At 44.5% G+C, this 22,319-nt stretch overlaps 1 protein-coding gene across 1 annotated transcript in view; it reads left to right on the forward strand.

Annotated features, from left to right (window-relative positions):
- LOC146867398 (heparan-alpha-glucosaminide N-acetyltransferase-like) overlaps window positions 1-22,319 on the forward strand; it is a 1,041,362-nt gene that overhangs the window by 291,544 nt on the left and 727,499 nt on the right. The gene's annotated exons all lie outside the window — the stretch shown is intronic.

The raw sequence follows: 22,319 nt of genomic DNA on the forward strand, positions 1-22,319 counted from the left end.
AAGCTGTGGCGCTTGCAACAAGAAAAAAATTAAATTATAATATTATTGAGTTATCATCATTTTACTTTTTCTTACACTGCTGAATAGCAGTGGGGCGGCGCTCCTCCGCCTTAGCGGAGGAGCTGCCACTGACAGTGCTGTGACCAACACTGGAGGTAGGCTGGAGGCAGTAAAGCTGAGCCTCTATTATATTAAACAATAATACTGCTAGTACTGCGCTGAGTCTTCAGACTCCATTCTATTTAAGAGGACACATTTTGAAGGTGAAACAGAACGTGTCAAAGACTTGTTTTTTGCTTGAGTTAATCAATATTTTAATGATATTCTTTTAGAAATTTTAGACCTTCCTATAGCCGAAGCAATTTTTTTATAAAAAAAGAGAGAATCACAATACACAAAAAAGGTTCGTAAAAGTTACACCACACCAATTATTCACTCATTACTGACATACTATTCTTACATACCAGGCAGTCTTGTCCAATCATACAGTCACGCAGGCTTGTAAATCAGGAAGTAAACACAAAAACAACGTGTTTTACAGACTTTTCTGTTTAGACCACAGAAATAGAACGTTCAAAACAGCAAGTAAATCTATGAATGATTCTTATTTAGAAAGTTTTCAGGTTCTTGTGGTCTTTATACAAGGTCTACGCGTTTCGAGACCCTTGGTTAGCTGTGCCTCTCATCAGGACCTTGGTTTGGATGGAGACGGGCGTTTTGGAATGGGTGGGAAACTTTTCTCATCAAGTTTTCGGTGTAGAAGACGGAAGGGGGATGGTTGTGTTTGGTGAGTAATACAGATCCTCACTTGGAAGCTTGTTGTGCTGCCGATAGAAGGCGCGTCTATTCTGTGCGCTACGTTTTGTTAATCAAGTTGTCGACGTGTAGGTTCTCATCGGAGCTGCGTTTGTCGGTCCGTTTCGTCGGTGCTTCCAGTCTCACTAGTACCAACTTGATTAACAAAACGTAGCGCACAGAATAGACGCGCCTTCTATCGGCAGCACAACAAGCTTCCAAGTGAGGATCTGTACTACTCACCAAACACAACCGTCCCCCTTCCGTATTCTACACCGAAAACTTGATGAGAAAAGTTTCCCACCCATTCCAAAACGCCCATCTCCATCCAAACCAAGGTCCTGATGAGAGGCCCAGCTAACCAAGGGTCTCGAAACGCGTAGACCTTGTATAACGACCACAAGAACCTGAAAACTTTCTAAATAAGAATCATTCATAGATTTACTTGCTGTTTTGAACGTTCTATTTCTGTGGTCTAAACAGAAAAGTCTGTAAAACACGTTGTTTTTGTGTTTACTTCCTGATTTACAAGCCTGCGTGACTGTATGATTGGACAAGACTGCCTGGTATGTAAGAATAGTATGTCAGTAATGAGTGAATAATTGGTGTGGTGTAACTTTTACGAACCTTTTTTGTGTATTGTGATTCTCTCTTTTTTTATAAAAAAATTGCTTCGGCTATAGGAAGGTCTAAAATTTCTAAAAGAATATCATTAAAATATTGATTAACTCAAGCAAAAAACAAGTCTTTGACACGTTCTGTTTCACCTTCAAAATGTGTCCTCTTAAATAGAATGGAGTCTGAAGACTCAGCGCAGTACTAGCAGTATTATTGTTTAATCCAAAGCCACTGATAGTGCAGCACACATAGAAGTTTCAATTCGTCATATTTTGTTGATTGTTTATGTGCAGGAAAGGACACCTTCCTGCACACAAACAATCATTCATGGTGTTTTGTTTTTTCTATGTGGGCTGCATTTTGCAGCATACATAGAAACAGCAAAAACTAGGAGAAGTAAAGCATTTCTTCTCATTTTGCCATGTTAAGACCAGGTTTTCCCTGGTCTTAATGTTGGCGCTGGCTCCTATTTATGCCACCCTTGTAAATAGGGGTCAGCATCAAAATCAATAGGTGTTACGGCGAAACGCCCACTGCAACACCCATTGCCCACTACTTTCACACTAAGTGTAGTGTGAAAGGGGTCCTTATTTTGAAGGCGGCATTTCAGATCCAACCCCAGCATGGAATCTGCCCTCAGCTCCTCAATGGGTGACATCTGCATGACTGGACCGAGGAGACATATGGCCCTGATCCACATGGACTTCTCCGCAGCAATTGACGTAGTCTCCCACCTCATCCTCATCCAATGCCTACTCAACATCAAAATTCAAGGACACGCACTCTGATTGATCTGCTCCCTGCTGACTGGAAGGACCCAGTCAGTCAGCCGGCCACTGTACACCTCCGACGCCCACAACTTTATCTTCCGAGTAACGCAAGGATCCTCGCCTAGCCCGACCCTCTTCAACAGATTCATGATCGCTCTTGTCAGCATCATCCCCTCTCACAACATCAATGTTTCCTTCTATGCCAACAATACGCAGCTCATTCTCTCCATCACGAACAAGTTGCTTAGTACCTGGATCAAGTTCGGTGCCTGCCTGCCTGCCTGAAATCAGCCACTGGATGAAGAACAACTTTTCAAAGTCCAACACCAATAAGACCGAAATCATGATCTTTTGGAAGAGCACTCCGCCGTGGTACTCTCCTTTGAAAACCGTAGGGTGGAAATAACCTAATTCAAGCTACCATTAATCAATCAGTTACTCATTCAAATATTTGCAATTAATAGAGATCACCTTATAGATCAGTTCAAAGGTATTAGATAACGATGTTACTCATAAATGTGTGGCTGAATAACTAATACAAAAACTCAACAATATATAAAGTCCATGGAGGAGAGTCTCGACAACAAATAACTCATTCTCTCCATCACGGTCAAGATGCCGAGTACCCGGATCAAGTTCAGTGTCTGCCTTACTGAAATCACCCATGGGATGAAATCCAACTTTCTAAAGCCAAACACCAACAAGACTGAAATTGTGATCTTTTGGGGGAGCACTTCACTGTGGGACTTCACGTGGTGGCCAGCTGAGCTAGGGCCAACGATGCCAAGAACCTTGGGATCATATTCGACAGCAAACTTAATGTGGGAGCCTTCAAGGCTCCCAATAAGCATCCGGAACACCTTCAAGCATATTCTGATCACAAGCAAGCTGGACTATGAGAACACCCTCTATACTAAGATCTACACAAAACTCACCAGAAGTCTGCAGACCATTAACAACTCTGCAGCCAGAATCACTCAAAACCTCCCACACCCCAATCACATCAACCACACCTGAAGGAGCTCCACTGGTTCTCCATATGCAAACGAGCACAATTCAAACTCCTTACCCACCCTTTCAAGACCCTGCATAACACTGGCACAGCATACTGCAACAATCACATCTGCTTTCACAAAAATTCCATGCACCTCTGCTTTCCCTGAATCCTACTTACATACATCCCATGCATGTGAAAAAACAGATCCGGCAGATGAACATTCTCCTGTATCACTCTAAAAGCATGGAAAGACCTGCTACTACAAATAAGAGTCTCATCCTCACTTCTTGAATCTGAAGACCTGGCTGTTCTAGTAGTCCCACTAGGTCCTAGGTTTGGCTGAACTTTCATCTGCTCAGCACTAGGATAGTGCCTTCTACAAATCTGCATAACATTAACATAACAAAAACACAACATAACTGGATGAAGTTCAGCTGCTTGCAGAATTTGGGAGTCTGGTTCGACAACACCTTATCATATACAGAGCAGATATCAGCTGTGCCCAGAACCTGCTTTGGCATTCTTAGAATGTTGCGTAAAATCTTGGACTTACTTCCACTAGACGCTAAAAGGACCATTGTACAGGCCCTTGTCAACCCCCGATTAGATTATTGTAACATCATCTATCTAGGGGTGACCAAAAGAAATCTGAATATTTTGAAGAAAGTCCAGAATGCTGCGGCCCGGTTGAAATTGAATATCCCTAGGTGGGCTTTGGTGGGGGCAGCTTTGAGGGAATTACACTGGCTCCCTATACAGGCTGGAGTCACCTTTAAGGTGTTATGTTTTTGCCATAGGATCCTCAATGAGAAAGGGCTGAGATATCTGCACCCACTACTCACTGCCTATCGACCTACTCGGAAATTGAGGTCGTTGGGCAATGCTAAGCTGATCGTGCCTAAGGTTCGTAAGGTTCGGTCAGGAGGTAGTCCCTTTGGTTTTCTCGCGGCTAAGGCCTGGAATGACCTACCTATGGAACTAAGGACATGTTAATCGGAGACAATGTTGCAAAAAAAACTGAAAACCTGGCTCTTTCAATTTCCCCCGGGGGGGCTGGTAGCAGGCCTCTCGCATCCTAGGGCCTAGGGGACTGGGAAGAGGGGTAAGGGGGGGGGAAGCTGGGCTAGTTGCCGTGGTCTACGGCATCCTAGCGTGGGAGTAACCAGGCGCTTTACAAGCTGAATAATAATAATAATAACGTAACATAACTTAAAATAAAAAACCAAAATGTTCACCTTGCCTTGTATTTGAGTGTGTGTTTACATACCAGGAAGTGGGAGTTGAAATGGGGCTCAATTGGGCACTTGCACTTCTGCCAGCAAGACCTCTCTTCCATAGTCCTGCTGCTACACCACAACCTGAGGGGTTCAAAACTACTTCTGATTATGTCATTTGCATATGGATTGCACCCACCACCATTTGTACGAACTCATGGCATTGTAGCATGTTTTGTAACTTGGTGGCCTTTCATGCGGATCTGTGAAGGTCATCATACTGATTGTGTTCCTTGTGTTGATTGGTGTTTGGTTGTGTTGTTGAGTATTTGTTTAGTGTTAAGTTTGGAAATGGGTTGAGTGAAAGCAATACAAGTCCGATCTAGGAAAATCTTTCTGATGTTTTATGTTTGTAGGCGGGTGTGCCAAAAGACTTTCTATTTTCTCTCAATTGAGGGCCAATCGGCCATTTTCTTGACAAGAGTATTCGGCTTTTTATAAATACATCACAAGTCAGGTCAGTATCTTATGATGGCATGGGCTAGGGTCGTTTTATATTTGTACTTTGGTGTGTTGTTGAAATGCTGATTAATTTTAACCACTGTGCAGACATTGCAACCTTTCCACGGGTTGCCTTCTTTTCTCCACAATTAAACAGCAGGATGGAGGCGTAAACTAAATGAAAACCATGGTTATATCAGTGTCATTTGAAATGGCAACCAGCTTGTAGTGGTGTTTCGCCATGGTGCCCCCATTACCATGCATTGCTGTCATACTTTGAGCATGTGTCGCGGGCCTTTGGAAGGCACTTTCTTGCACCACCCAATCACATTAGGGCTTTGTTTTTCCCGCAGTATCACCCATGCTGTCATTTCGCAATGCTGTGTTGCCCTGTGGTGCCTTTGTTCTCCCTACTTCCATTTCGGATAATCCTACAAATTAAGGGGGCATGATGCTCACTGATATGAAAGCATTACACTGATTAAGCCTTTTGATGGAGAGAAGGAACTCTTCCATGGAGCTACTTGGGGCTCTCCTTATCCAATGTTGTTTTTGACTTTGGGGACCAAACTTCTTAGACTTACTTTATATAGCCAATCTAAGATGATAAAGATGTTGGAGTATTGCTTCCTGTCAAGCATGACCCTTTCCTTTTAGCTCACTCCTCATCAGGCTATAAAAGAGGTCCAATCAAGGCACTCGGTAGGACACACCCACTCTTGTAGTTTCTCCGGTTCCTTGCTAGCTCTGCACGCCCCTAGTTTGGTCTCCCTTAGCTTTCAGTTGTCTTCTCTTGACTCCAGCTCATCGCTGTTGTCCTTGGAAGTCCTAACACCTACCCACAGATTTTTTCTGTCTGTCAGTTTTTTCTCTGGAAGGGCTGGATTACAACCATGTCCTTATTTTATCTCCACTGCTGGATTTCAGGATGGCAGAAGGAAACGGCATGCCTTGTTATTGCAAACAAAATGCCTGACTTTGACTCCTCAACTACCATCCCTTGACAACTCATGGAACAAAAAGGTCTAGGGAGCTACTAGTTATCATAGGGAGCTCTGGTTGAATGCCCAGTGTCCAGAGGTCGTGCACAGTAGGCCAGAGGCTTCGGGGAGGGCCAACCACAACCCTGGTGAAAACACCACAGAAAAGGAGTGTCCTTTAACAGGACGTACTGCTTCCCTGGTGGGAGCAGAATGTTAAACATGCCACCCCACAAAAGAAAAAGGGAAAACCTCCACTAGATGTAAATCTGTCGTTTCCTTGATGGCCCTTAAGCTATAACGCCTGATATTTTTTATTTCACTGAACAAATCAAAAAGACCAGTTCTCCCGACTTGAAGGACTTGATTATGAGCAAGTGATACGGTATCCCCAAGTGGTTGCCACCCTGCCAGATTATGATTTTTATCAGGTGCATGAGCGCATGCCCTAAAAACTAATGAGTTTGCGTGCACATTTTCAGCAGGTATAAGAAATGTGATGGAAAGAGCCAAGGCTCGAAGAATCACATGAGGTTACTCTGGGCCCCAATTGTTTTCCTTGATACCAGGCATGGAAACTATAATGGCGGGAAATTGGAATGGAAAGACTGGCCGGTGTCTCTGGCATTGGTGCCTCATGCACTAGTTACTAACTAACTCGTGAGAGTGATGCTTGTGTCTACTTTTGGAGGATTCCGACCGGAAGCTGCCTTTAAGGTCGGCGGAGCTCCCCCTCGTGGCCGCAAGCTCGGCTTCCGGCATGAAGCTGCCGCCATCTTGGTTCGGTGCCACGGCTGGCCCGTGATAATTCCGCACTAATGGACTGAAGGTCAGATCGGCAGGAGGCACTAATTAAAATATTGTGTTACAATATCAGGAGCGGAATCTGTTTCTCTGATCAATAACCAGTGTCAGACAGCTGAAGAGCTGCGAGTTACAATTCCCCCGTCACATGTCCCGGCCTATTACTCGCGAGCGGCGCAGTTAATCAATGCCTGCATCCGCGGACCGCCTCCGGGCTTTGTCGATGACTCTGTTTTTTATTATTTAGTTTATTTTGAGTGTTTATTGAGTGCGAACCAAGCTTCGGGCAGCAGCAGGAGACTGGCAGATTAAGGGGTATCGAAGAAACTATGGGAATGCTCAGGGTGTTTTAGAGTACATAACTGCCAATTCGGTGTCGCTAGGAATGGCAGATGCCACCCCACAGCTTGACTGCCTCTACCCACCTCACACAGACCTTGCTATCCCAGGCCTGTGGAGTTTTAAACTACGTATTAGGAAATAGTGCTTAATTTGCAAGGGAATAGGTGGCAGGACCCAAAGTTTTGCTTAGACTCAGGCGGCCGGTGCCACGGAATCAGGGCCGGACTGGGAACCAAAACCGGCCCTGGCAAAGTGCTCGGCCAGCCCCCCTGGGGGTTTGGGGGTGCCGCCGAGGTCTTTGCCAGGGCCGGTTTTCGGCCGATTTTGTTACAGGGCCGATTTTGCAGCTATGGTGCAAAACCGACCCTGTAACAAAAACGGCCCCCAGGGGCCCAAAACCGGCCCCCACTCGTGCGGCCCACCGGGGAATGCCCAGTGCCCGCTACGGCCAGTCCGGCCCTGCACGGTATGTCAGGGCGCGGAACACCAAGGCTGACTTGATTCCACCTCATGCCTCTTTTATCCTCCACCGAACACTCCCTCACCCTTTCATGTTCTTTTTCATCCCTTTCTTTCTTTGTCACTGTTTTTCGCTGTTTCTGTTTCTCCATCTTCCCATCGTTTCTGTTTCTCCCTCTCTCTCTCTCTCTCTGGATCAAAGTCTGATGGAGAAAGATAAGTGCCAGTCCCCAAAACTCCAAAAACTGAGTGCCAGTGGGCCGCACCTGCAACCACTGTCTCAAATTAAGCATTGGCAGAAACAAACATTTAAAGCCCTGTTTATTTTGGTTATTTTCCACATTTTTAGGTTTTGGTTTCAAAAGTGCAGCTGTCAAACAGGAGTATTGCTAACAGGAGAGATGGCATTGGCTTTGGATCTACACCTTTCAACCACTGGCTTTCATCAATCAGTCTCTTTGAGCCATTGGTTTGAGACTTTGTCATTCACTTCTTGATTCACCGCTCACCTGATGCTATTGGCTGTTTGTGTGTGTCCTTCCTCCTCCACTCCAGTGCTTGTATTAAACTACATAAGGATCTACTGTACACCTAGAGCAGCCCTCTCTGCCCTCCCCCTTTGTGTCTAACTCTAATGTGCCAACGTTGCATGCACTAACACATTAACCCAGAACTATTGGTTTTGACAAAGCTTGTTACTCTTGCCATAGCCCTTCAGAGCAAGTAGGAGACCATTAAGAGCCTACAGTTTGGATAAGTGTTCAACCTGTTGGTGTTTTTAAGGGTCCGATGGTGAGTGATGTCATGGAGCCCATAAAGGATTAGTGTTGAATTAGTATAGCGAAATATGAAAGTAATTTGAGTGGTGGATGGGTTAGTCAGTTATTTTATATCGCTCGTTACCCCTGATGGGGTGTTAAAGCCCTTTTTTTGTCGAGTAGCACGCTACTCCTGAACCCATAAAGGATTAGTGGTGAATTAGTATAGTGAAATTTGAGAGTAATTTGAGTGGTGGATATTAGGCAGTTATTTGGATTGAGGAGGATAGCGGAGGGATAGAAGAGGGAAAAGGTTTGCATTTATATTGTAATTGTAATTGTAATGGTATTTGTAGAGCGCGATTGCTGCCCATGGGCGTCCAAGCGCTAAGCTGACCAGAAGTGACGGAGGAGGTGCTATGGTACAGTGGGTTTGTCAAACAGCCATGTTTTTAAGTTTTTGCGGAATGATAGAAGATTTGAGTTGGACCGGAGTGGGAGGGGAAGGTCGTTCCAGAGCCTGGCGGTATTCAGCGAGAACATTCTTCCCCCTGCTCTGGCTCGCTTTACTCTGGGAATGACGGCAAGGAAGGCCTCCTTTGATCGTAGGTTCCGGTTGGGATGGTAGGGGTTAACAAGATTTCTGTTGATCGCTGGGCTTGTGTTCCAGAAAGTGCGGTGCGCCAGGCACAGTGCTTTGAAGGCTATCCTCTGCCTCACTGGCAGCCAGTGGAGAATTTTTAGGGCAGGTTTAGCAGACTGAGTGCGCGGGATTTCTAGCAAGGAACGAGCTGCACAGTTCTGGACAACCTGCAGTTTTCGAAGTGTAAACTTCGAAAATATAGCACTTGTTTCTCCTGATGGGGTGTTTAAGCACTTTTTCAGCAAGTAGCACGCTACTCCGGAACCCATAAGGATTAGTGATGAAGTAGTAGAGAGAAATATGAAAGTAATTGTAGTTTAGGAGACGCATGAGGGCTAGTATAACATTGCATATGTGAGGGCGTTAAGAGGACTGTTGAATGGAGCAACTAGGGAGGTGAAATAGAGTGGGCGCTGTATCCTGTCCTGTATTACAGATGTTTAACAGACTCTAGGATAAGTTTTACCTGTGTACACATGTACCCATTTTCTATGTTTATATTCTACTTTCATACGTGATGACAAGTGAAAACTTTCTTTAGTGCCCTCCATCGGCACAGCTCAAACAACTGATAATTATTACTGCGAGGACATATCCTCATAATTCTTCATCCTTGGTGGACTTTTGCTACAATATTTGTTATAAAAAGAAACATGAGGAATTCTGCCTCTGAAAAAAACCTGAATAGGCAGAATTGCCAAAGGCAGCAAAAAGTACAGAGCACACACGCGTGATTGCATAAAGCAGAGAAAAAGTCAAGAGGGAGAACGCACAAGCACTTCCGGCACTATCAGATGCTTTGTGAATAGCATTATTTGTCCAGCTGTGAAAGCATGGTGTAAGTATTGTGCAAGAAAATGACATTTCACCATTGTCAGCAGAAGGGATTACAAGATAGTAACTGAAGTAGGAGAAATATGCCCCAAGGTAGTAATGCAGGTAAATAGAAGGGTCTCCTGTATCTGATGTATGTAGGGGCTTGGAGGAATTTGTTGACCAGTACTTGGGCAAGATTGACAATAATTTTCCACACAGTTTAGATAGATAACTTTCATAGAAAAGTTAAAGTGAATAAATATGATTTGAGACATGGTAGTTATGTAGGTAGTTCTACTAGCATGCGGATATTTTCTTAGATGTGTATAGAATGTGGGTGGTGGTTCATTTAATCTTCAGATTTTATGTTTAAGGAAGTGGACAGCTTTTTTGCTGGCAAGGCGAGTGAGAGTTATAGATGAAGTTTGACCTGAATGTGAGTTCTTGAGTAAAAGTGCATAGAGTATCCAAGAAATCTGATGACTTCCAACAGGTTTATACAAGACATTTGGTGAATTCCTAGGGTGTTTAGTAAGTATGTTCATAAAAGTGAATTAAAAGATGGGCTGTTCCCTTGGTATGTAAATTTAGGAGTGTTCCCCTAGCGGTAAAGTGTGTAGCATTGAGAAGAGTTGATGAGATGGTGTCATTTCGCTGGCAGTGGCTTCTGATTTTTTTGGAGGGGATAAACAAATGGTATAGATTTTTGTACATGAAATACACACTTGCTTGACACATCCCCACTTAAATAAATCAAATGCACAAAACAACATTACCCACCCTACTTCTTCATAGACCATAATATTCCCACCATTTCCCCACACCTTTTTATGTTTCTGCAGGCATGCTGCTTTTTTAATTTTTAAAAGTTGGGTTGGTATTTTTTAGATGGTCCTGTGTGCTTGATGCCACTCTTTTTAGGTCTCCCTTAGCAGGCAGCACAAGCTGTCAATTTGCAAACAGACCTATAGTCTGCGTACAGTGAGCTTAGAGCCCGCCCATTGCATACCAATGATATTTGCTTGCATTTTTTATTTGTTAGCTTGTGTTTACTTTCCTTCCTCTTCTTGTGTTTTTCCATTCCCGGGAGCATAAACTCTTTCTTTGTATCCTTTAACTGCTTACTTTTCAGACACTACTGTTTTCTTTTCGCGTTAACGTTATGAGAGTGTATGTGCCTTCCAGCTGTCTCCCTCATGTACTTCACTTTCTCCTTCTGCAGGTCTTTTTTGTGCTTCTCCCCGGCACCCTCAATGTTTCCATCACCCCTGTGTGCATCTCCTCCTGCTCCACATTGTTCTCTCTCACCCGTGTGATTCTCTTACCCATCTACGTCACATTGATCTCTGTTTCCCATGTTACGTACTTCTCTTCCTGCCCTCATGTTTCTTCCTTCACCCTCCCTGTTACTTCTGCCCCCACCTTCCCTTTTGCTATTATCCTGCCTGCATCTTCCGTGTTGCTTCCTCCACCTGCAACTTCTGTGTTGCTCCCACCACTTGCAGTGGCGGCTCCTCCGCTAAGGCGGAGGAACGTTGCCGCACTGCTATTTCAGCAGTGCCAAAAAAAAAAAAATGATAATAACAGGACGTTATTATCATTTTGTTTTTCTTTGCGAGAGTCAAGGCGAGGCTGGCTCTGTGATGCCAGAGCACGGAAGGAGTGGTTTGTACTCCTCAAAGTGCACATGGCGGATTGTCCGGCCCTCTAGGGCTGGACAAACCATCATGCGCACTTGGCATGTTCTTCATTGGGATGTGTTGAACAGCCCCGTGGAGTACATCCCCAGCCTCCCCAGTCACTCCCTGAGCGTCCAAACAGGACGCTCAGACCAATCACGACGCTGCTCCTGCAGCATGTTGATTGGCTGGGAGAGTCCGGAAGCCTTGGTGCTTCCGGTGGTTCCAGCACAGCAGACGGAGGAGAGGCGTGCGGCGGCGGGAGAATTGTGTGGGGCATGGCGGAGCGGTGTAGAAGTTATGTTTATTTTCTTTTTTTAATCCACCCTCCTCCCACTCTACCACCCCCGTTCCGAGGCAGCCGCCACTGCCCACTTGCATCCAACGTGTTGATTCCCCACCGGTTTTTAACAAAAAAAGTTTTGCTCTTCTTTTTTAAAATGTATTTTCCAGTTCAAACCAGATTAGTAGATGTAAAAAAAAGCTCCCACGTCATTTTGTAGTCATTAGCATGCGTGGTCTTATCAAATTACATGACTGTACTGGCCACGTCATATGGGCTTCTTTATTTATTACACCTTAGCCATACGTCACATCATCTTTAAAAAACATTGGCAAAAGGCTATTTGGTCCCACAGGCGAGACCTATTGGCTTTGACAGAAGCTTCTTTAACAAGCCGTGGCTTGCCATGTGCTTTCCTTTCCTAAAATACCATCATGAATCAAGGGCAAGGGATGCCCAAGCCACTATTCAGACGATTTTAGAAAATTGAGGTATTTTAAAGAGAATATAAAAACGCACCATTAAATATGTAATGTTTACAGACGGGCTTCCCCTTCGTACACGGAAGAGGAGCAGCGCATGCGTCTCTTCCAGTAACTTTCTGTTCTGGACCTGATGGAAGGATAAAAGCTTGAACTCGGCTCTCAAGGAGAGAGCGGTAATGAGCCGTCCAGCGGCCATTAATCACGCCATCTGCGGCGCGTGCTTGCGCGTGGCTAATTGATCCGGGAGTCACTTTCACAAGTCATCCAGCACCGAGAGCTGCCTCTGAGAGGTAATCGGGCCCGGATTGTTTGCTTAGGGGAGGATGTGGGGTTGAGACGAGATGTTCTACACAAACACGGAAAGAGGGATAGTTTTCTACCTTGTACAGAGGTCACTCCGAAATGCAGAAGAGTGAGGGCCTCGCACTTTCTGAGACAATTCCTAGACAGCGTTCAAGTGATAAACCTTCAGGACTGGATTGAGATCAAAAATAGGCTCGGGCACCCTAAACAAAAGTGGCCCACCTTTGTGGATTGCGCCTTTTTGCAAAACGCTGCTTTAGTGTTTTAAGTATTATGAAAAAGAGAGAGGGTAATCACTAAAAAATGCATGTTTTCTTAAACTCAATGAGATATAAAATAAAATGTAAATGTTGCCAGGACTCTTTTCGCGTAGGTCAGTAGACAAGGGTGAACCACGCCTAAGTATAAGTGAGACCACCTCTGCTCAGCCCCCTCACCATGCTCAATCTGCAAACATTAATGGGCCGGCCCAGCGAGAGACTGGGAATGACTCCTCCGCTGCGTTGGTTAAAAGAAGGCGATAGAGGTCCCTTTGCTTAAGGTAAGGCGGCTCAGTCCCCCACTGGGCCGCTGCTGGCGTCTGAACAGCAGAGACTCAACCCAAATCCGTGATCACACTGGCCACGAAAGCGGCCCACAGCTGCAACTCAGCCACCGGCCCATTGCCTGAGTGCCCGCATTACCAATACAACCCAGCAAACCATGTTTCTTTTGTCCCATAATTCCAGGGTGGCCATGAATGGTGGCGTAGACTAACGCATCTGTGTGGGACTGTCTGGTCTTTGGGTTGTTGCCATACAGGCTGTCTGTTTCATCGTGTTTTAGCTTGCCCATCCTTGTGTTGGTTGGACTGTTTTGTAGTTTTTTCACCCTGCTGGCTGGATATCCCTATGTGATGCTGTAGGAAGTGAGTGTAAGTTGATGGTAGGCTAGTGATTGGCTCAGGCGCGGTTTACAGGAGGATGATGTAGACTGAATTCAGGGTGGCAGTATCGGCTACATGCAAAGCAAGGATGGTTGGTGACTGTTAATTGTTTATGGTGTAAGCTGGTGATAGGGTGGTAGTGTAGGGTGAACCTAGGGCACTGTATGCAGATAGTTGGCTGGGTCTGTGGGGTCTGAGGAGTGCCATGGAAGGTTGAATGATTTTCAGAAGCTCAGCCCACCAGACTGGTAGAGGTGGTGTCAGCTGGTGATTTTGTGCCTCTTTATGATGTCAGTGGGGTGATGGTGTTGACTGTGCCCACAGAAGTAGTGGTAGAGGCTAGTATGGGGACTGCGAAGAATGCTGACTAGTTGTGATGTAGGTTGGCGATAGGGTGACTGTGTAAGATTGCATTAAATAGATACTACAGACTATATTGTAGATGAAAGCTAAAAATAAAACTCTTAAGTCAGGAGCAAAGTCGTAGGCAAAAGGTATTTTTCCTTATAATCCCAGTAAACTTTGCATCACTCAAGGGTATGAATTAGTTTCGAGGTAATAAGGCACTATATCGATAGGCGCTTTAAAATAAGTGCTCATCCTCTTTGCAGTCACTAAAAATGCTCACCCCAAAAAAAAGTCAACTGGTCCTCAAAGCAATGTGCTTAATGTTCACAGATATATGTACTTTTCCCAAATCATTTGCAAACATACTGTGAGATCTTCAATACGTTTGTATAACTTTCCGTGCCTAATGTGCTTCACTGTACATTTTGAGCGTAAAGATAGTTACTAGGTGCTTGCAGTCCAGTGCTTGAATTGTATAAGAATGAGTGCTGGTGCCCAAAACTCCGCTCAGTAGCCCGATGCCGGTGCAATTTAATGTTGCCACTCCAAATAGCAAGGATGCATAGGCCTGAATCCACTTCATGTCTTTTAATTCTCTATTGTACACTCCCTGCCCCTTTAACTCTCTCTTGCAGGTGCCTGCTTTGTTCCCTTTTCCATCGTTCTCTTCCCCATCTTTCTCGCTTGTGCTTTTTCCCCTCTCTAGAGGCGGTAAACGTTTGATGAGTAAAAATAAGTGTGAGTCCCCAAAACTGACAGTCAGTGCCCCCCACTGGCTTAAATCAGGCATTGTAGTCTATTGATGTTTGTGGGAGGCAAAAATTTAGACCAGAATGCATTGTCCGTGGTCATGTTAGGAAATCATAATTGGTCAATAGCATTCAGCATTAGTCTGTATTTTTTTAATCTTTCTTCCCCTACTTCTAGTGTAGAACTCCTTCAGACATCGGTCCAGGTGAGTGGCATCCCAGAGGGGTGATGCCAGGGCTCGAGTCGGGGTACCACGCGGGTGGACGGCGTCCCCCCACTTATTTTGCCGGGAGCTCGATAAATGGAGCCACACATTCACTCTTTGGCCTCTCTGGGGTGAGATCGGAGCTCATTCAGAACGCTGCTCACGCGCTGGCTTCTCTGATGCAATTGTATCTAAGGGGTGAGCGAGGGGAGGCAATGTGTCTGATGGTGCAAGCCACCTTTCGTGACGTCACTTCCTGGGAAGTTCGGAAAAAAAACCACAGAGGCTTCAGCCACGACTGGAGGGACTTTGCTGCTATTTCCTGGTGCCCTGCCTCATTTTCACTGCTGCTGTCGCTGCGTGTCTCTCCCGCTACTGCCGCCACTGCATCTCGCGGGTAACAGCGAGGGGAGACTACAACTCCCAGGCGCCTGAGCGCCCGTTGACGCCAGCCACGTGCCCGGAGGCGCACAAAAGATCGCGGCTTCCTCGGGGGAGCGGGAAGTTCGGAAAAAAAAACACAGAGGCTTCAGCCACGACTGGAGGGACTTTGCTGCTATTTCCTGGTGCTCTGCCTCATTTTCACTGCTGCTGTCGCTGCGTGTCTCTCCCGCTACTGCCGCCACTGCATCTCGCGGGTAACAGCGAGGGGAGACTACAACTCCCAGGCGCCTGAGCGCCCGTTGACGCCAGCCACGCGCTCGGAGGCGCACAAAAGATCGCGGCTTCCTCCGCATCGCGGGACGCGCGCGGGCGGCGCCGGGCGAAGCCCGGGCAAAGGGCGGGCCGTTGTGTGGCCGTTAGGGGGCCGGAAGAGGCCGGGTCGGGCCACCCCCCTAAGCCACAAGGACTCATTTATGCGGCTAGTAATTTCAGTGTGACATTGTGCACCTCACTGTGGTCTCAGTAAGTCTGGACATCTACGTTAAGACTGTTGCTACTAGAGTGCTGTGGAGCCACCTTTCGTGACGTCACTTCCTGTCGTGACGTCAGCGTCCCCCCACTTCTTTTTTTAGGACTTGTGCCATGGGTGATGCTGCCTTGCAACCACATGCCTCTGCACCAGAGAGACCACTCATTGGGACTCCCAACTCATCATTGCACAAATGTGCCCTATCCTCCAGGCAGCATGACTGATTATGAGCCATACTACTGCTGTCTATGTGAGTAGCTGAGATAGGCGAGGAAGCAGAGACGTTTTAAGGCATGGCCAAAGTAGACACTTGCCGAGGACCTGTCTCCCCCTTCCAAGGGGTCCTTTGAGAATATTCATTTTCTCTCTCTCTCTTACCTCTGTGTTTCCAGTGTTTTATCCTTTGTCCTTCTCTCTTCCTACCTCTACCTCTGACTGTATCTGTCTTTGTAAACTGTCATAGTAAGGGTTTCTGGGGGCCCTAGAAATATACATCTCAGTGTTTTTTGTTGTGATCCCATTTCTGCAAGTTTGTTTGGCAAAATGCGGTCTTGAATTAGCAGAAAATGGGTAATAGAATTCAAAGGCATTTCGAAACAGGTCCCCTCCCCAAAAGTTTTAGGACTGGAGTCCCAAACATCATTAAGATGATGCTGTGAGGAAGTGGTGCTTGGAAAGAGAACCAAGCCACTCTTGGGACCCTTTAACCCTGCTGGGATGGGCAGAGATCAGTCAACTGTTCTGATCCTGTGCCCCAAGATCCTGAATTAATTTACTAGACTGCACAATAAACTACTAGGTTCCAAGTGGGGTGAGAAATCAGTTTTGATTGTACGTAGCCTCAGAACACCCTTCTGTCTGCAAAGTGTATTCCTTAGGAATCAATACATGTTTGACATTTCTTGCTGAAGTTCCTCCCACAGCTCTGAATTTCCAGTGATTCGTAGGTGCAAAAAAACCCTATTCCTAAAAGAATACAAGCCAGCTCTCTGCCCCACCCAGTACTGTGAGAAGTTTTCACTTGTGATTCTGTTTGAAAAGACACAGCATTTTTTTAATCACTCATCCCACTATCCCAAATCAGTAATTTAGCATTCACAAATGGTAGGTAAAAGGACAAACATCTCTGTAGAGCACAGTGACCCTTGACCCAACTGCGACTTACCAAGATAACCTGTGAGCTAAGGAATCAAAATATTTTGACGGTGTCCAATAGGGACTGTGATAAATGGCCTTTTATTCGTCTATGACATCAACTCAGTTGACTTAGTTTAAAAACTTTGAAAAAAGCTTAAAACGTTGCAGGATGCAGAAGAAAAGCCGCTGGTTGTATCATATGACGCTTCTTTCTTGTACTTTGAAGTGCCGTAACCACAGAGACTTCTGTGTTTTAACCTTCAGCACCAAGGACAGCTCAGAGGCTCTCTGTGGTGCTGAACTCTCATAGGCTAACATCGGCACATTACAGCATGGAGGAGATGCCAGGAACACAATAAAACACAGAATGAACACAGACTGCTCTCCAGATCATGACCCTATCCAGAAAGCAACCTTGTGTAATGCTTTGGAAAAGGTTTCTATTAAAGTATGAGGCTTTCACCCTTTGATAGAGTAAGATAGGGTAAAAATGGTTGACTTCACTAAATGTGTAGTACTCGCTTTGTTGTGCGAACTTCAGAACGAGGCTCCGCTTACTAGATCAGTTAGGCTTAATGCATTAGACATCACGGGATAACGAAATGGCACCACATTTAAAATATGTGTAAATATGCGATAATGATAATGCCTCAGAATGCTTTAAGCAGGCATAAAACAAATGTGCTAGTGTTAACACAAAAAGAAAAGGTATATGTCATAACCTTAGCGACACAATATTTATGTGTGTAATGATTAACTTGGCCATCTTCCATCTGTTGCAACCTTTATTACACCTTTCATGAGCTAGGGCTTGGCAGTTCTGACACACTACTGAAAGTGTTAGGAAGGCTTTGGAGCCTCAGTGTGCCTGCTCAGAGCAAGTACCGAACATCCCAGCCAGTAAGGAACATGATACTGCGCGGCTGGTCGTACACTTTCTGAATCCTGGGAAAGGCCTGCCCGGGAAGGAGGATGCCAGAGCAGCGGCACAAGGTATTAATCAAATAGAGGTGGGCGAGCCAACAAATTAACAAGGAGACCCGAGCCAGAGCTGAACCAAGGGCCTGGCGCGGATCCTAGAGCCTGTGCACGAGCCGAGCCGAGCCGAGCCGTGAAAATATTTTCTATATAAATCATACAACAATCATCACGTAAAATATGGTTAAGAGTCTAAAAAACATTTTTTTTATTTCTTTCACACGTGGAAGATTTAATATTAATAAGGCAGATCATAGCACTGTACTAAGAAGTACTTATTAAAAGTAATAGTTTTGTATAAGGAGTGTTCTGAACTCATATTTGAAAGTGCTTTCATACACGATAATGAAGAAAAAAGAGTTTAGGTGAAATAAAGTATTGGCGTAAGATCATGCAATTCAAGAGGGGAAGCTGTGATTTATCTAGGTTTTTTGGTTTCACATTGTACAAATCAGCCAGGAAATGGTTCTCCATTTGTCTTTCTTATATTAAGTCTTTGTTCCACCTCTGAATTCATCTTCTGCAGATTTTAAATACAGCAGGGACTAGGTACAGGGAAATTAGGGCATGTGCCTAGAATCACAGAATGCTGAGCAGACGTCGAGGCTCGAACCTGGTTCCGCAGTTCCACAGTCGGCAGTTCTGGCAGTAATGCACATCCTTGGGGGTGGTGGAGAGGGAAGGAGGGAGGGAGAAGGCACATGAAAATGGGGATCCAACGGGACCTTGAGCGGAGCAAGGCTTCGGGGTCGAGCCATACTTGAGCTTTCAGGAGCTCGCCACCTCTAGAACCAAAGTCCGGCAAATGACTGAATGAAGATTTGAGGTCTTGCGTTCAACATTGGGGCAAATAGTGAGATAAAGAGGAGCTTTCTCTGTGAGCGTTTTTGAACCTTAAACAAAAACCTTAACCCATACACTACAGGAGGCTAGTAGACGATTTGGCCTCTAATTTTAGAGGCACTTGATCAGGTTTCCCTTTAAAGAATACGCTGGGTCAACTTTCAGCAGATGTTTGATTCTTTGGAGACGGCCCCACGTACGATGTTATCACTTCACTTCTTTGCTTATGATTTCATTATGATAATGCTAAAATGCTCAGTCAAGTAGCTTTATTATGTAGGAGGCATGGCCTCACAGGACAGAGAGGACGACTAGGTCCAAACACATTTTTGTGCTGACCGTATGGAGCAGTTCTCCCCGTCTCTCTCGCCCCCAAGTGTCACTTGGGGAAGAGATAGACACAGAGAACTGCTGAGCCTGTTGGCATTATCAATTGGACGACATATATGTAAGTGAATTACTTACCCAGGCTGCTCTGATTTTAAGAGTTACCTTCTTCACCGGGTACTGATGAAAGCCGCTGACTCATCTGGGCAACTAACGGCTGAAACATGTTGACCAAAACCACTAGATTTGTAGGACTACTAACTCAACCTATAACTTTGTTGTCTTTTTAACCTTATCCCTGTCACCCCTTACCTCTATTAAACATACCTTTTGGGACTGGAGATAATTTTTATTCACTCATAAATCCCTTCTGTCCTAGCAAAGACGGTATACCTCCAGGAAGGGTTTTGTTCCACCTGGAGAACTGGACACTCAGGTGGAATAAGACCCTATGATGATGCTACACAGTGAAATCTTATGTTTGCTTTTCCATTAATAATCTCAGCTGGACGAAGAAGCAGTGATGGGCTACACCACATACAGCACACAGTTGTGCTTGGCGAACCATCAGCAAGAACATCAGTTGCACCTTGGAATGCTGAATGAAATCACAGAGAAGTCATGCTTTGATCTTGCGCAGAAGCCCTTTGTAGAAAACAATTTATTTCGATAGGTATCATTCTGAAATCTGGTACCACTGTGATTTACACCACTGTTTGCCGTCAATTGATCCTATAAGGTTGGATCATAATTTCAGGTTCAGTTGGTAGGCGTCTTCCGAAGGTGTTTTGCTCCTGCTTTTGTTACCATTGAGGTTACAAAAGGGAAAAAGACAATTGCACTCCTGAGTGCTAACCAGTGGTAGTCTTTGTCAGCACTTTGAAGGGTGCAAGTGGGTATCACCTTCTAATCAATAGGTGTATAAGTCAAAGAAAATTGTGTCTTCCTGAGAAGGAGAAAGGTCCCCACCTAGCACACCATTAAGAATTCTGGAATGTACATTCCATTGTAATGAAAACAATTTTGTCAAATATAGTGTATACAATCTTCATTTATTATCGAAGAATTTCATCAATAGGTATAGTGTTATCCAATCACACTAGTTGGGTAAATATTCATCAATTATCTATAATAAAACAACCCAAAGCATTTCTGGACTAGCCCTTCATCAGGGAAAAATTCCTAGTATGCAATAAACCAAATGAATCTATGTACTACCAAACAAGTGATCAATACTATAAAATGGACTAAAAGGTGAAAAAAACGTGAAAAAAAATGTGCAAAGGAAAGTAAAAGAAAAGATGTAATCACTTAGTGAATATGATCAGTGTCTGCCAGCCTCAGTTGGCCCAAAAAGGCAAATTCCTCGTGTAAAACTCACCAAATTAAATTGTGACACTGTAGGTTCGAAAAAAACTGAACTCAATTACATAATGTGACCGTGAAACATGCGATTTCAGAGGGTAAATGTTAAAAAGTGAAACGATAAATAAAAAAAGTGAAACAATAAATAAAACGTCCCGAGTTCAACAAAGAATAAATAACAGCCTCAACGTTATCCTAGTGTAAAAGCAACAATTACCGGTAGAATTAGTAGAGCAAAGTCATAAAAAATGCCTGACGATAAATGTGCCTGTAATCCAATAGCCGAGCGTATAGAGGGAATTCCGAAGAATAACCCGAGGTTAGTGTGACATAATCGTCAAGGTTTTGAAAAGTGTCAGAGGTCACCTATCATCCTAGTAGATTGAGAAAGTTTTCATCGGAAAGGTATGCGCCATGAAAGACACCAAGCCTCTTGCGCCCCTTTTGCGTAATTTTTCCCATGTTAAAAGTGACGCAAAAGTGGCGCAAGGGGCTTGTAAATATGCCCCCAAGTTTCCTGAGGCTGTATAAAATTGAAGCATTAGAGAAAGAAAGAGTCTTACCAAAAAGGCTCCACCAAGAGTATAAGCTCCATATTGAACGGTAGTGTAACCATAGGGTAAAACTACTCTGGGGCATATCAACAAGGGCTTTAGCTCTGCTTTTTTGGCTTTAAGAGCCAAAAAAGCAGAGATAAAACTAGCGCCCTATCAACAACAGGGTGCTAACACGCAAATGTGCATGTTAGCACCCTTTTACTCTACACTTCCCCTTGCATCTCTAATGAGATGCAAAGGGGGCGTTCCAGAGTAAAATAATAGGAGAAATGTCGCTAAGCGACATTTCTCCTATTATCAAGAATGTCGCTAACCCTGTTAGAGACAAAAAAAGCAGCGCTAACCACGGTTAACGCTGCTTTTTTACGTCTGCTAATTTTCAGACTTAGCCATGATATCCTATGGAAGGAGGATATCATGGCTAAGTTTGCCTGTCCCTATCAACAAGGTAACGTGAGATTATCGCTGGGTTTCCAGCGATAATCTCACGTTAGCCTGTTAGCGTGTAGATTTTTATCGCTATTGAGATAAGCGTTGCTAATAGCACGCTATCTCAGCGATAAAAATTCACGCTAGCCGGCGATAATTATCCTCACGCTAAGAGCGCTGAGCGATAATTATCGCCGGTTGTTGTTGATATGCCCCCTAGTGCTTTAAAAAACAATAGCGATGGTTCACGGGTGAAAAAATTAATAAAGACATAAAGTAAAAGCATTATTTAAAGGCATAGAAATCCAGCGAGGCTCAAAATAATAATCAGTAAATAGCATGAATTTAAGAAACAGTTGAAAAAAGAAATCATGACAGTGAACCACCTTTTAGGGGGTTCCAGCGAAATATTAACACGCGTATAACAACTAAAGTCAAAAACGTTTATTAGGTCCTTTCGGATTGACTGAGGCAAGTCGTTTAATCCAATAAATCTCTCTTTAGAGAAGGTTTTTTTGGTTGTTTCTACCTACTTTTATGGGTACAGTTTCTAAGATAAGGAACCTTAACTGACTTATTATTGTGATTGTAGGTATTGAAGTGTACTGCGATGGTTGATTTGAGGCTCCTAGTGCGAATATTACTTTTGTGTTCAGTCAACCTAACTTTCATTTTCCATTCAGTCGTACCCACGTGTACCGGTCCGCATTGACATTTCAATATGTAGACAACATTCTTAGAGTCACATGTTGCTGTGGTTTGCAGTTTAATGGGGGTTCCTTGAGTAGGATTCATAATTGTAGTTCCCTTTATAATACTGTTGCAATTGGCACAATTAATACAAGGTATGGTTCCTTTGTGAGTTTGGCTAATGCGATCATCTGGCTTAGGTAATAGTTCCTGAGATTACCACACCAATTGTTATTGCACTCATCAGTCATAAATACACAGCAATAGATCATATCCTTGTCTTTATAAAGTTGCATAGCTTCTGCTCATGTCGCCATTGCTGCGTGTATTTTTGCAATGCTCTGTTGCTGTAAATATTCAGCTTTCTGTTGGCCCTCTTTCTCAGTTTCCTCTGTATAAATGCCC

Source organism: Triturus cristatus, chromosome 1_2, assembly GCF_964204655.1.
Source record: "Triturus cristatus chromosome 1_2, aTriCri1.1, whole genome shotgun sequence".
Lineage (NCBI taxonomy): Eukaryota > Metazoa > Chordata > Amphibia > Caudata > Salamandridae > Triturus > Triturus cristatus.